Source organism: Sus scrofa, chromosome 8 (assembly GCF_054392235.1).
Source record: "Sus scrofa isolate SSC_HxYL_T2T_F1_AM1 chromosome 8, Sscrofa_HxYL_maternal_Yorkshire_Landrace_v2.0, whole genome shotgun sequence".
Classification (NCBI taxonomy): domain Eukaryota; kingdom Metazoa; phylum Chordata; class Mammalia; order Artiodactyla; family Suidae; genus Sus; species Sus scrofa.
In genome coordinates this window covers 132,199,777-132,215,305 of record NC_139390.1, presented here as the reverse complement: position 1 = coordinate 132,215,305, position 15,529 = coordinate 132,199,777, and the positions used below count along the sequence as shown (strand labels likewise).

The following is a 15,529-nucleotide window of genomic DNA, read 5'->3' as shown; positions in this document are numbered from 1 at the left end:
AAACAAAACAACAAACAAACAAAAAAAGAGTTTAGGGCTGGGGTTGCAAACTGGTAAGAGGTGACAATGATCTGCATGAAGTAATTAGTGTGAATATTGAAAACTCATCAAATTTTGGACCTAGTTTAAATGTACTGACCACAGAACTGGCTGACATACTGCAAGTGAGATGCGAGAGAAAGAGAGAGACTGAGGACACATCAGAGTTTTGGGTCTGAGCAACTGGAAGAATGGAGTTGCCATTAGTTGAGTGGAGAAAGACAGAAGAAGAAACAGCTTGGGTGTGATGGGCAGGAGGCTCAGTTTGGACACCTTAAGTCTTATTCAAGGAGCTCCTAGTGATTTCTCTGCTGATTATCAAGAAGGATGAATCTGTTTGGACAAAAATAAAATGAAGTTTAAGTCATCTTAAAGAAGCAGTAGTGCAGAGAATTCAATGTATCATTAGGAAACCTGCATTGTAATCACTTGGTAGACATCTGGGTTCAAATTTTGGCATCACTGCTTACCATATGACGTGACCTTGAAAAAGTTACTAAATCTGTAGAGAGTTTTGTTTCTTCATTTGACAAGTGGGTATAATAATTTTACTGCTTTATAGATATATTCATATTGTGGACTTAACACAGTACACATAATGAGCAGACAATAAATATTTGCCAGTATTTGCCAAAGCAATAACATGATTTGTCTCTTGCTAGACTGAAAGCCCATTTAATAAGAAGGATCTCTCATTCTCCCTCTATTTGATAACCCTAGCAAAGCATTTGGAATATAGTAACTGGTAAATTGATGAGAACCTGCAGCTGCATGAAGCTAAGGGCTGGAATATGAACCACTTCCTTCCCACTGGCCATTGGTCATCATTCTAGCTAAATCCAAGTAGTAATGATGGGTACAGTTTTGTATAGATCTTTGACTATAGAGTTGTGAGGAAAGTTATGTTAGCTAAAAGGAAGAACCCAAAGAAAAGCAAAGACATGGAAAGATGTATGATATTTTCTCTGCTCAGATTCCTCTGCACTTAATTAAATCTTTATTATGGCCAAAACATATTATTCACATATATTTTCACACTAGACTAGTACCATCAAGAGGGAAATATGAAAGAAAATGAATCAGAGTAACCCAGAATATGTTGTGGTATAAAGAACACATCTTGGAATTGGGAGATCATACCTGTCCTCATTTCTCTGATAAGCATAGGCGCCTTGAACCGTAGTTCCTATGTCTACTCGAACTTATAGGCTTGTTGTGAGAATCAAATGACATCATTCATGTGAAATTTACTAATAACTTTATAAATCAATTTTTAAATTACAAAGAACTGTCAATGTACAATGGAAATCCCAAACACGAGCAAAGGAATTAAGAGTTCTTGAGGGGAGTTCCCATCGTGGCTCAGTGATTTACGAACCTGACTAGAAATCATGAGGTTGCGGGTTCCATCCCTGGCCTTGCTCAGTGGGTTAAGGATCCGGCGTTGCCGTGAGCTGTGGGTGTAGGTTGCAGACGCAGCTTGGATATGGCGTTGCTGTGGCTCTGGCGGAGGCCGGTGGCTACAGCTCCAATTCGACCCCTATCCTGGGAACCTCCATGTGTCACAGGATTGGCCCAAGAAATGGCAAAAAGTCAAAAAGTAAAAAAAAAAAAAAAAAAAAAAAAAAAAAGAGTCCTTGAGAAAGGTTGCAAGTTCTAAGGAAGATGAATACATAAGCACACTCTACCCTGTCTCTCCTGCTGAATTCAAGTCTAAATACTGAAGCAGCTATATGGATGATGCTGAAGAGAAAATTTTAGCAGGAAGATTAGAGGAAAAGGTCAGGATCTGAAGTTACACAAAACCAGTGATGAGTTCTCTATTTTTTTTCTCTCCAGTATCACCTGGAATAAATTCAAGGAAAGCTCTAAACTCATCAGTGTGTGTGGATGAGGAGCAAAAACCCTCTAATAAAAGTCCTCTCTGCAAAAAAAGATTGTGGAAAAGAAGAATCTCATGGGTCAAAGAGAGAGGAGGAAATTCCCTGCTTTTAAAACTATTTAAATTATTATTTTTTCCTCTCTCCTGCCCTAGCCTCCAGGTGGTGGGCATGGCCAGGAGAGCACATAAAACTCTGAGGGAGGGAATCCCCCTCTATAACGAGAGCTGTGGTCCCAAGAGCATGGAGAGAATCCTCATTTTTTTTTTTTTCTTTCTCTGTCCTTTTGCTGCTTGGTAGTATACGCAGACACAATTTTGAGAAGAACTTGCCAGACAAAGGAAACTAAAGTCCTAGTTTTCTGTCTTGGAGAGCAGAAAGGGAGGTCTGTAGGAGCCAGAAGATGTTGGGGAGATTACGTGAAGAGGAAAAATCAAGAAATCAAACTGATAAAGTTGTACATGTACCCCTGTGCTGACCTAAGAGCTGTGCAGGAACAAATCTGACTCTGAATAGCATACCCCTGGCTTTGATAACTGAGTTACAAAATAGACCATTGCTTAGGTCCCAGACTGGCCACAGGCTGGTATTCACCTGGTAATGATCTTAACAGCACTACAAGAACTAGAAACTGAAATGACATTTGGATCATAGACCAAAGCAGACAAATAAAAACTTGGAGCCTCTCCCCAACCTGGTTGATTGCTGAAATGAACAAACACAGCAATCAACTTTCTTCTTAAGATTTAAGCAAAACCCAGAGTTGAACTACTATTCAATTCTGGATACAAGTAAAACTTACTTGCCATATAAAGGATCAGGGAAATATGAACTCACGAGGGAAGAGAATGGTGATACAAATGCTGGAATTACCCAATGAAGAATGCAAAGAAGCTATTATAACCATGCTTCAAGAAGTAAAGGAGAACACTCTCAAAATAAATGAGAAAACCCAGCAAAGAAACAGAAGATATAAGGAAGAACCAAATATAATTGTAGAGTTAAAATATTCAGTAACCTAAAAAATACTCACTCGACAGGCTTAACAGCAAAATGGAGGTGACAGAATAAAAAGTCAGCAAACTTAAAAAGTTGATCAATAATAATTATCCTAAATAACAGAGACCAAAAAAAAAAAAAAATGAACAAAGCCTTGGATTCTATAGAACAATACCAAAAGGTCTGAATTTTTTGTAATCAGAATCCCAAAAGGAAAGGAGAAAGAACAGGGAGCATAAAAAATACTTGAAAAATAAATGGCTCAAAACTCCCAGTTTGACAAAGGCACAGATTCTGGAATCTCACCTCACTCCGAACATGATAAATTTAAATAAATCAATGCCCAAATATATTGTAATCAAACTGCTGAACAATAAGCCAAAAAAAAAAAAAAAAAAAAGAAAAAAAGCCTGAAAGCACCAAGAGAAAAGTAGTACATTATCTTTAGGGTAAAAATGATATGAATGACTAGGTTTGTCATCAGAAAGCATGGAAGTATGAAGGAAGTGGAATTTCAAAGTGTTTAAAGAAAATATGTGTCAACCAAGAAGTCTATATCGGTGCAAATATCTTCCAGAAATAAATAAAGGAAAAATAAAGAAATTCTAAAGTGAAGGAAAAATAAGAGCATTTATCACCACAGACCTGCTCTAAAAATGCCAAAGGAAGTTTTTCAGGCAGAGGGGAGATAATAGAAGAGAGAAATTTGGAACATTAGAAATGAAGAAAGAGTAACAGAAATGGTAGAAGCTAAATAAATGTAATTATTATTTTCCTCTAAGTTTTTTCAAATATGTATACCCGTAAAAAGCAAAAAATATTGCTTTCAAAAACATTGTCTTGGTTGGATTTTCAATGTTTGCAGTCATAGAAATACATTTGAAACCACAACATGGATGGGGGAAGTAGAGGAATCTACAGGTGTTTTCTACATTTTCCCTGAATTGAAATATTAATTCTAAGTATACAGTGAAAAGTTAAATATGTACATTGTAATCTTTACAGCAACTCTTAACAAGCTATACAAAGAGACAGTCCAAAACTCAATAGATAAATTGGAATTATAAAACATATTCAAATAAGCTAAAGGAAGCAGTAAAAGGGAAACAGGAATAAACCATAGAGGGAGAAAAAGCAAAGCAGATAATAATGTGGTGGACCTAATTCTAACATATGAATAATTTTATTAAATATAAATAGTTCAAGAAGATAAACTAAAAGACAGAGGTTGACAGAATGATTTTTTTCAAAGGCTTAATTATTTCTAATAGACATAAGAAATCTATTTTAAATATTATGATATTGGGATGTAAAATATAAAAGAATGGAAAAAGATATACCATGCAGACACTAATCAAAAGAAAGCTTCAGTGGTTATATTAATAATGGACACAACAGACTATAAAGTAAGGAAAATTATTAGGGATTAAGAGAGACATTACGTAATAATAAAAGGTAAATTTGTAAGAAGACATTTTAAAAATCCTAAAAATATACACACCTAACATCAAAACTTCAAAATACAGAAAGCCAAAAGTAATAATACTGAAAGGAAAATATAGTCAAGTCTGCAATTATACTTAGAAACCTCAACATCCTTTCTCAATAATTGATTGAACAAATAAACAGGGGGAAAAAAGGTAAGAATAGAAGTGCTGAATGACATTATTAACCAATTGGGGCTAACTGACTTTTATAGAACATTAGACTCAACAAAATCAGATTACATACATTCTCCAATGCACAAGGGATATTCACTATGCTAAGTCACATCCAGCATTACCCTGCTGCTAAAGCCAAAGATGGTGCCGGAAAATAAAGTCAGAGACCACTACCCTTCATGAATATAGACAGAAAAGTAATCAACAAAATTCTAACAATTCAAACCCATAAATGTATACAAATAATAACAGAGTATGACAAAGGGAAATTTGTCCTGGGAATTGAAAGCTCATTTGATATTTGAAAAATCAACCAACATAATCCACCATATTAACAGACAAAGGAAGAAAATCCATATAATCGGATCAGTTGAAGCAGAAAAAGCACCTGGCAAAAAAAAAAAAAAAATACAGTAAATTTGGAATAGAGGGGGCACTTCATTAACCTGATTTAAAGTCATCTACCTAAAAACCTATAGCTAATAGCATGCTTCATCGTGAAATAACGAACACTTTCCCCTATGAGACAGAGAACAAACCAAGACTGTGGATGTTCACAACTTTCACTCGACATTGTCCTGGAAGTCCTGGCCAGTGCAATAAGGCAAGACGACAGATTGGAAAGTAAGAGTCTGTCTTTATTTACAGGCAACATGCTTGTATATGTAAAAAATCTCAGCGAATCTACAAACCACTTCTTAGAACTATTCTGTGAGATTCACAAGGTTTCAGATTACAAGTCCAACACACAAAAATCAATTATATTTGTATATACCAGCAATGAACTATTGGAAACTCTCGGGGGTTTTTTAAATAGCTTTCATAGTAATTCTAAAAAAGGAAATATTTAGGAATAAAGTTAACAATTTCAAAACACTAATTAAAGAAATCAAAGAAAACCTAAAAAAACTGAGAGCCATACTCTATGGACTGGAAGACTTGGTGTAGTTAATATCTCCTTTCTTATTAATGTACAGATTTAATTAATGTACAGATTTAACGTAATGCCAATCAAAATACAAGCAGGAATTTTTGTAGATACAGACAAACTGATTCTAAATTTACATGGAAAAACAAAGGAATTTGAATAGCCAGAACAATTTTTAAAACGAGGAACAAAATTGCAAGCTTTAACCTGATTTTAAGAATTGTTATAACACTATTTTAATTCATAAATAGTACTTTTGGCAAAAGGAGAGCCACATAGATCAATGGAACAGAATAGAGCATCCAGAAATATGCCCACCTAGTTAAGGTCAGTTGATTTTCCCAAAGTGCAAAGTTAACTCAGTTGAGAAAGATGATTTTCAATAAATCATATCAGTACAATTGGACATTCACATGTTTTTTAAAAAAAAAAAAACAAAAAAAACAAAACCTCAACTTAAACTCTACATCATTAACTCAAAATGGATTAGGACCATAAGTGTAACACATAAAACTATAAAAATTTTAGGAGAAAATCATTGTGACTTGGGGTTAGGCAAAAATGCTTAGACTCAACATTAAAAGCATGATCTAAAAGAAAAAAATGATCAATTAGAATTCATAGAAATTAAAAGTTTTGCCCTGCCAAAGATATTATTGAGAGAAAGAAATAAAAACTGGAAGAAATATCCAATAAAGTATATTTGCGCCAAATACATAAGAAACTCTCAAACCCAACAATAAGAAAAAAAATTTTAAATAATGAATGTGACAGAATTATTCTGTATCTTGATTGTGGGGATGGTTTTATGAAATCATACATATGTTAAAACTCACAAAAATGCACATAAAAGAGTTAATAATTGTTCATTTAAAAAAATAAAATAAGAAAGTTCCCGTTGTGGCTCAGTGGTAATGAGCCCAACTAGTATTCATGAAGACGTGGGTTCAGTCCCTGGTCTCGCTCAGTAAGTTAAAGATCCAGCATTGCTGTGAGCTGTGGTGTAGGTTGGATCCTCGCAGACATGGCTCAGATACCAAAGATCCAGCAGGTTCAGCTCTGATTCAACCACTAGCCTGGGAAGTTCCATATGCCACAGGTGCAGCCCTAAAAATGAAACAAAATAAAAAATAAAGTAAAGGAGTACTTTCAAGAGTAGTAATTGTGATTCTAGAAAAATAAAGCCGCCAGAGAAAGTAAATGAAGAGATATGAAGGTCAACTCATCTTGGAGGTTCAAGATGTATTTACTGTGGGTAGCAAAGAGAAACTATAAGCCATATACCATGACTTTATTTTCATACCTCAGACCCAGTGAGAGAGGACAAAGATTGGATTCAAAGTCTAGAACAATATACTTCTTGCTCTTGAGGATGACATTGGTTGGAAGAGTCCAAGTTTTAATAATAAATTGGCCAAAACATATACCAATGTAATTTAACTCATAAGCTCTAAAAAAAATAGTTTACCAAGAAACCTATTATTAACAATAATATAGAGAACAAAGAGGAGGATTGGAAGAAACATATCCATATGGTAGTTAGAAAACAAGAAAGATAGAAAAGCCCTTTCTATATTGAGGGATTTGAGATTGTGTGTGTGTGTGCATGTGCGTGTGCGTGTGTGTGTGTGTACACACATGTGTGTGTATAGTTGATTTTTCTCTCTGACCAGACTCTAAATTTCTTGAGTACAAGAGCCAAGACAGAAGAACCTTGAAGATGGCCATCTTGTTAGGAGTATGAAGAGCAGGTGGAGTGGTCCTAATTGGGTGTGTGTGTAGAAGGTACTTGAAATTGCCAGATACTATGTTTTTCCTTAGATTGTGTGCTTTTTTGGGGGGATAGGCAATGGTGAATAACAGATATTGTGGTGGATCTTATCACACCCTAACCACCCACTGCCACTGTCAATGATAAGAAATAGACTGTTCACGTTTGTACCCCATGTAACACTGAGCATACTGATTGGCACCTAATAAAGGTTTAATAAACATTGTTCAATTGAAATTGAGGAGAATTCTTCCTCCAAGTCTGAATTGTCTCCTGAATTCTCAAAGAAAATCAGGTCAAATGAGATATGGCGCAAAAGGTGTTAAGAAAAGGATCAATCAAAGAATAATTCCATCTCTTGTGCTAAGTTCTTAAATAACACTGGTTCTCAATTAAACAAAGATATCGCTTAAGGTGAGGGCAGAAAACTGAATTTTCCACGTTTTTGGAAGAAATTTCAGTGGCCAAAAAAGCACAATACCTTAAAATGTTCTAGACTCATATTTGCTGCTCAGACTCCTCCGAGAAAAGAAGTTTATTACATCAATAAAGACATTTTATTTTGAGGGTAAATTAATTATTTCACTTGAAGTCACAAAAAGTTAATCAATTATGATTCTAAGTTAAAGATTGTGAAACATGAACATGATTTTTAATCAAGGCATTTAATGAAGTATTTGAGTGAAGAAAAAAATGAACTTTGGATCTGTCCTTGCTTTGCCTGGATGATTAATTTCATTTTTTTTTTTTTTTTGCTTTACACACCCTGCCATAAACTTTTTTATTTACACTTTATTGTAACTGACTTCATGTCATTTGCTCTTGCTTAATAATAATCGGTTAACAGCAAGGGCAGGTGTTCTCAAGGATGTGGCCCTTCCATAGAGTGGTTCTAAACAGCTTTTTAAGAAATCATCATAAAAAGCATAAGATTAAACTCTCATTCTAGTGTCTGGCAGTGAAAAAGATCTATCTATGCAAAGCAAGAGTCGAGCATGAAGAACTTGAAAGGAAAAAATTAGTAGTAACCTACCCATCTAAATTTATTTGTTTCCCTTCTTTTTAATAGTTCTATTTGACCAATCACACCTAGCTACTGGCACCCTAGTTTCTACATAGCTTGAGTTCTAGCTTTTTGTGTTGTGTTTAGATGTAAAAATTATAACTAAACTTTTGGTTGCATTTCTACAGAGTCTGAATCTGATTACTGATTTTCTAAGATCACGGCAATAGTCTACTTTGTTACCCTCTTTACCAATAAGCAAAATTGTTTCTGCTTCCCTACTCATTTCAGAGGTACGTTCTCTCTCCTTTCATTATTTCATTTCACACACTGGAATACCACCTTCTCTCCAAACCATGTGCCACCTCCATTCTTCCTGAACTTCTTAGTCCAGTTTTCTGGTCACATCAGCTTCCTCAGGGTGGTCTGAGGATCTCCTCGCAAGATTCTTTGGTGGAAGAAAGGACCCCATTCTTCTCTTGGTCCTTTCTTCCACCAAATTACCACCATTATGAAAAACCTCTAGACGAAACAAGGAAGATTCTGGGCTGGTTAAGAATTAATGCATAATCTAGGAGAGCCTAGGTAGCCATTAAGATATTGACTTGGAATAATTTATTAGCTATTTAATGTCCTGAGGGGATGACATACAGGAGCTAAAACGAAAGGCTTAAATTAATCTGGTTCTTGGGATCAACAGTGAAGTTCAGGATAAAAAGGAGAAGCATAAAAAAAGGAGAGAGAGAGAAGTGAAGACAGATTGAGAGAGTCTTGGTGATGGTCCGGGTACTGGCGGTAGTCGGAGGAGAAGATGTCATTACAGAAGCAACAGAAATGATTATCAAAAGGAAGGCAGATTCTCCTGGACACAAAACAGAGGCCAGATGGTCCTCCTTAGGCATGTTTTGATCTGAGAAATTCTGATTCCCCAACCCTAATAATCTCAGAGCCATTCACTGTGTTATCACTTTTAAATTATCTTCTTTGACTTCAGGCATTTCCCTATTCAAATGTAAATACCTTAAGAAGGTTGTTTATTACGGCTTATGCCATATTATGTTTATTATAATATCAAAATATTATATTGATTCTTAATTTCATTTTTGAATTAACCAATGACAAGAAATTCTACATATAATAGCCAAATTAGTTATGTTTTTACATGCAAAGGAGAGGAAAGTCCCCCTTCAAAATGAATAATGTGCCAAAGGGGATTTATGCGTTCACCTGACAGAGAAGCTCTGGAATCAGTGAGGATTTGGGCATGAGGGTTTGTTTGATCCAAATTTTCATTCCTTTATTAGGATGCTTCGTGTCATCTTATGCAACTTCCTCAACTCTGTCCAAAAATGGATTGTCTCTGTTCTCAGCTAGGCTGCCCCAACACAAATAATACAGCTCTCGGTAATTCACAGCACTGCGGGCTTCCTCATTCACATCCAGAGGGAAAACGTGTGTTTTTCCACAAATAATAAAACGGAAGTCTCGAGGTCACTCTGATTGGACTAAATCAGGACATACACTTACCCTTGAACCAATCATTTTGTCAAAAGAAATGATATTACTTTGAATGGCTTAAATCTTAGAGCCCATCTCTGCTACAATGGGAAGAGGTCAAATACAGGGGAGAAGCCACCGTGTCTACCATGTAGGCCTCCTGAGAGACTTGCACGGATGGAGAGAGAGGTCCAGAGCCGGGACACTCGCCACGGGTAGGCCTGAGCAACTTCTCTTACAGAGGTAAGTCCTGTTTTCCTGGTATCTCTCCTGAGGACAAGACGCATCTGGGGGTAGGTGATGCCATGAGAGGAGAGAAGAGGTCAGTAAAAGAGCGAACTCCACCGCGGGACTCTTCCTTTGCCAGCAGTAAACTCACGTCGAAGACACAACCTGCCACATTCTCCACGTGATGACCAGGGTGACTGCGCTGGGTTACTGAAAACCCGTGTCACCAACATCCACAGCGAAGTCCACTTGCTGGTCCAGTCCAGATTCTTCTGGTAGGTTTTGCTGATCTTCTGCACTATGGTGGGAATCACCACACACACACACACACACACACACACACACACACACACACACACACACACAAAACCCCTCTCTAGAAGAGGTCTCCTTGGTTCTGAACATAGTTCTGCCCCAATTTTTCCCTCCCTCCCAGCCTGAAAAGAGCATATTTCTATGTCACATTGAAGCTAGTCAAATGCAACTAAGTTGCTTTCTGTTATTTCCAAAGAATTGTCCACTTAAAGGATCAATCTTGAAGACCTGTAATCAACCTGAACAAAGCTGGAGACTGAAACGGTTTTGCTTTCAAACACTTCATTTGCAAGAATAAATTCTAAAAATGGTGAGTGGTAATAAGTGTTTTTAGATGAATAGAACAAGTTCAGCAGGGGTTTTATCCCCTGGCTGCACATTAGAATTACCGGGGTGCCTGAATCTTTTCTCAGACAACTCAGATTTAATATGTCCAGGGGGAGAAATGGGTGCCAACATTTAAAAAAAAAAAAGTCCTTATTGAGATTTTGTTCACATATTATACAATTCATACATTTAAGGTAATACTTTGTATATTCATGGAGTTTGGGTACACACATTTTAATGTCCCTAAGAGCTCTAATGTTCAGGTTGAGAACCACTGAGCTAGAGCAAATGGTTAGCCTTTGAGACAACCTAATGATATTCCAAAATTATGTGGTTGTAACAAACCAATAGATTTTATTTTTTAGAGCAGTTTTAGATTCAAAACAGGGTGGAGAGTACGGAGCTAATATTATGATTTTTAACTACCAAATTCTCTCATTTAATTGGCATTCTTGGTCTGAAGGGAAACAGAAAAGTCTTTAATAATGTTCCACGTTTTTCTTAGGAAAAAAAATTCCTAAGATGGTTATTCTCCTTGCAAAGAATTATTTTGTATTCATTTAAAATACAAAGTGAAACTAGAATAAGTTTTCCTCTCTTTTTAAAATAATCTATTTTACAACTTATTGATCAACCACTTTACTGGCTCTCTTTTATTGGAGAAATAAGGCACTCAAAATTTTAGTGATAAATAACTGAAAATATCCAATATTAATCTAATTCCTACACATTTTTTATACCTTTGGTATAAAAGATTAAAAAGTATTGTGTGTGTGTGTATATGTATGTATCTATACAAACAATACTGTTATTTTCTTTGTCTTAAGTCTTTTTAGGGCCACACCCGCAGCATAGGGATGTTCCCAGGCTAGGGGTCTAATCGGAGCTGCAGCCACCAGCCTAAGCCACAGCCACAGCAACACAGGATCTGAGCCATATCTGCAACCTACACCACAGCTCATGGCAACGCCAGATCCTTGACTCGCTGAGCAAGGCCAGGGACTGAACCTGCAACCTCATGGTTCCTAGTCAGATTCATTTCCGCTGCACCAAGACCGGAACTCCCCATTTTCTTTGAAATATTGATCATCCTCAGCTAAATTTGGTTTACAGAAGATACTTTTATAACAGAAAAGTTCTGATATGGAATATTTATTCCAAAGAGTAACTGAAACTGTCATAAAGAAAAGGGTGATCACACTGGCAGTTTCCGAATTGTATTAAAGCAAATAGTAGTTTGTGTGAATTTAGCCATTTGGTGAATTTAGATGGTAGAGTCAACTACTCAGATCCAACCAAATGCTGTTCTTAGTGCTGGGTGTGAAAAAGTAATAGTAAAAAACCCACATAAAATAGAGTGGTTAGGAAAGAGAACTGTGGAGTTAAACTAAGCTTGTTGGGGTTCCTCTATGAATTGTCATGGTGATTTCAGGGAAGACCCTGTGACTTTGCTGACCAAGAGAATGTGGGCAAAGTGGCATTGCTCCTTGGAGTTTAGGACTTTAAAAGACATCACTCGCCCCTCTGGAGGCGTCTTACCTCTCAGAGAAAAACCTGTCCCAGGGAGCCACCGCCCCTTAGTTTGGGCCCCAGAATGACACTCATGGAATAGACTGAACTTAACCCACAGCCGGAAACAGAAACTACTCACCAAACCCTTAAGTGAGAAGCGAATGTGTGTTACTGTATGCCACTGAGAGTCTGTGATTATTCTTACACAGAAAAACGAAAACAGAACCCTACACTAAGGGAATAACCGTAGCAGAAATATATATATTGGGTGGGTGGGGGGAGGGAATGTGTAATGGGTCAGGATGGGATAGGAGTGAGCTCAGTTCTAAGCAGATTGAATATGAGGTGCCCATGGAATTTCGAACCGTGATGCAGGAGGGGTAACGAAGTCATCTGAACATATATGGGAGTTAAAGCCGCAGGTGGGAATGGGATCTTTAGAGGAGAGAGGACGTCTATGTTCGTGAGGGTTATAGTCGTGATGTGTTATTCTTTTTTTCAGTTTACAATTCTTTTCTTGTATCTCTTTGCCCTTGTTTTAACACACACACGCGCACGCGCACGCACGTCCTGTTTTTATTTTTATTATGGTGCCTCATGGTTGCTCCTTCCTTCCATTTGTATGTGCCCTCCTACTCCTTTTCTCCCAGAAAACTTCCCCTGGTTAGTCACATAGAAAAGAGCCAGGGACCTTCATCATATTTTAAAATAGCACTGCAGGCTTGGATCATCGCCCCTGATCACATCAGGGGAGCAAACTGGAACCCCTCTCATCTCCTGCCTTTCAGTCCCACAGCCTAGGGGCTGGGATTCCTTGCCTAGAATACAATACGCAGCCCCTGGATCCCTGTGACCTGTCCCAGGGTGTGACAGGGACCTGCTACTGCATATTTCTCTAGATTCCCCCCAGTAAATACTTTTGCAGGTTAAGCTGGGTATGGAATCACATCATCCGTCCTTTGCTTGCTCAGCACCCATTCTCTTGCTTGTCCTCCTACTTTACTGGCAACAATATTTCCATCTTTGTTGCTACTTCCTAATTATCCATTTGATTTCTAAACACCGCAGTGTCCTAGGACTCAATCTTCATCTTTGGACCTGTCTGTGTTCACTCACTTAATCATCTCCTCCAACTACATGCTTTCCAAGACTATTCATAATCTGACACCTCCAGCCTGGACCTCCTCCCTAATCTCCAGCCTCATCCAGAGAACTTTCTACATGGCGTTTCCATTTGGATGACAGAAGAACATCTCAAGGTAACACGTCAAAAACCGACCTGATTGTCTCTGCCTAAACACAAAGTCCTCCTTCTTTTAGGCCATCTTTCCAACTGTTTAGATTAAAAATCTTACAGTCATCTGTGACTCTTCTTTTTCTATCACACTTCATGCACAGTCATCAAACAAATCCTATTTGCTCTACCTTCATAATATATCTGCAATACAACTACCACCGCCATCATCTCGTGTCTAAATTATAATAATAAATGCCCCCTGGCTTCGCCCTTGCCTCCGATAGCAGCAGAGTGAGCCTTTTTGAAACACAGTCATATCATGCTGCAGCTCTGCTCAAAACCCTCTAATGGTGTTTTGTCTTTGCTTTTGATTTTTACTTAGAGTAAACCTAAAGTTACTACAAAGGAAGAAGACCCTACACATTCTAACTTCCTGTAACTCCCCTGGTCTGGTCTTGGACCCCTCTAACCCTGCCCTGCAGCGAAGAGCTAAACCATCTCACTGCTTTGGGTGGGCTCTGTCCAGTGGTCGACCTTCTCAAAATCCTCAGAGAGGTTTCACACCTCCTTCTTGTGTCTGCAGCATGAAAAAGCCGTCTGGCCTCTTAGAGGATCCATTGACAGGAATTACAAACCACTTATTATGTATTATCATGTTGTTATTATAATTGTGAGGTTATACATGAATGGGTTCACTGTGGATGTTGAAGAATACAAATGCTTCCAAGATTCTTAGTTTATATTTTTCTTCAGAGGCAGAGCCCTTGAAAAGGTGGATTGCTCCCATTTCTGTATGTTAATTTCTCCCAGTTGATAGCATGCAAGGGAGTGAAATATGGTTGAGATTGGAAGATAAAACCATTTTTTTTTGTCTTTTTTGTCTTCTCAGGGCCACACCCACGGCATATAGAGGTTCCCAGGCTAGGGGTCCAATCAGACCTATAGCCGCTGGCCTACGCCACAGCCACAGCAACACAGGATCTGAGCTGCATCTGTGACCCACACCACAGCTCACGGCATCACTGGATCCCTAACCCACTGAGCAGGGACAGGGATTGAACCCACACCCTCGTGGTTCCTAGTTGGATTCGATTCCGCTGAACCACCACGGGAACTCTGATAAAACCATTTTAATAATTTCCCTTTAAGTGTGGACTCTTAACCTTGACCTATCTCTTGCCCACAATCTTAAGGTGAACCTAAAAATATTAACTGCAAAGGGGCAGAGTCAGAAATAGTACTTCTGGAGTTCCCACTGTGGCACAGTGGAAATGAATCTGACTATGAACCATGAGGTTACGGGTTTGATCCCTGGCCTCGCTCAGTGGGTTAAGGATCCAATGTTGCCATGAGCCATGGTGTAGGTTGCAGAAGTGGCTTGGATCTGGCACTGATGTGGCTGTGGCTTAGGCCGGCAGCTACAACTCTGATTCGACCCCTAGCCTGGGAACCTCCATATGCCACGGGTACAGCCCTAAAAAGACAAAAAGACAAAAAAGGAAAAAAGAAATAGTACTTCTTACCACTTGTTTCCACCAGTATTACATATGGATGGCAGAGGCTGGGTTACTATGCAGCTAATAAAGCTTAGGCTTCACGGCCCCTCACTGGCATGGCCACTGCGAGCACATGGAGTTGCTGGGAGTTGGTGGAGAGTTCCAGATGGGAAAGCCAGGTTGCCATCAGGAAGCATTTCTTTAAACTTTTCTGATAAATTGCCTAAGAACATCTTGGAAGTCAATAGACTAAATCTCCAAGTCTCAGTAATATACCGTGATTTTTAAAATTCTAATTATTCACTGTCCTATCTAATTTCATACTTACGTTTTTAAAGAGGCAACCCCCAACCCCACTGAACTCTGCAAATTCAATACTGCACAAAGCCTGGCTCTACCTCTGTGAATGACTGTTTTTCCAGTTGCTAAAGAATAAAAAATTGCCGGAGATGATCAGATTTCTTGTCTTTTATTTCTTGTCTTTTATTTATGAAGTCAAATCAAATGCCAGAATTAGCACTGGTATTTAATGGATTATTTACTTTGGTATAATTTGAGGCCTTTTAACATGTATTTTAGTATCCCGACTGGGGAAAACATTAATACTTAATTATAAAACGTATTAGCAGTTCTACT

General features: G+C 37.9%; 1 protein-coding gene across 1 annotated transcript in view; it reads right to left on the bottom strand.

Moving 5' to 3' along the window:
- Positions 1-15,529, bottom strand: part of LOC146401057 (uncharacterized) — a 499,586-nt gene that overhangs the window by 232,727 nt on the left and 251,330 nt on the right. The gene's annotated exons all lie outside the window — the stretch shown is intronic.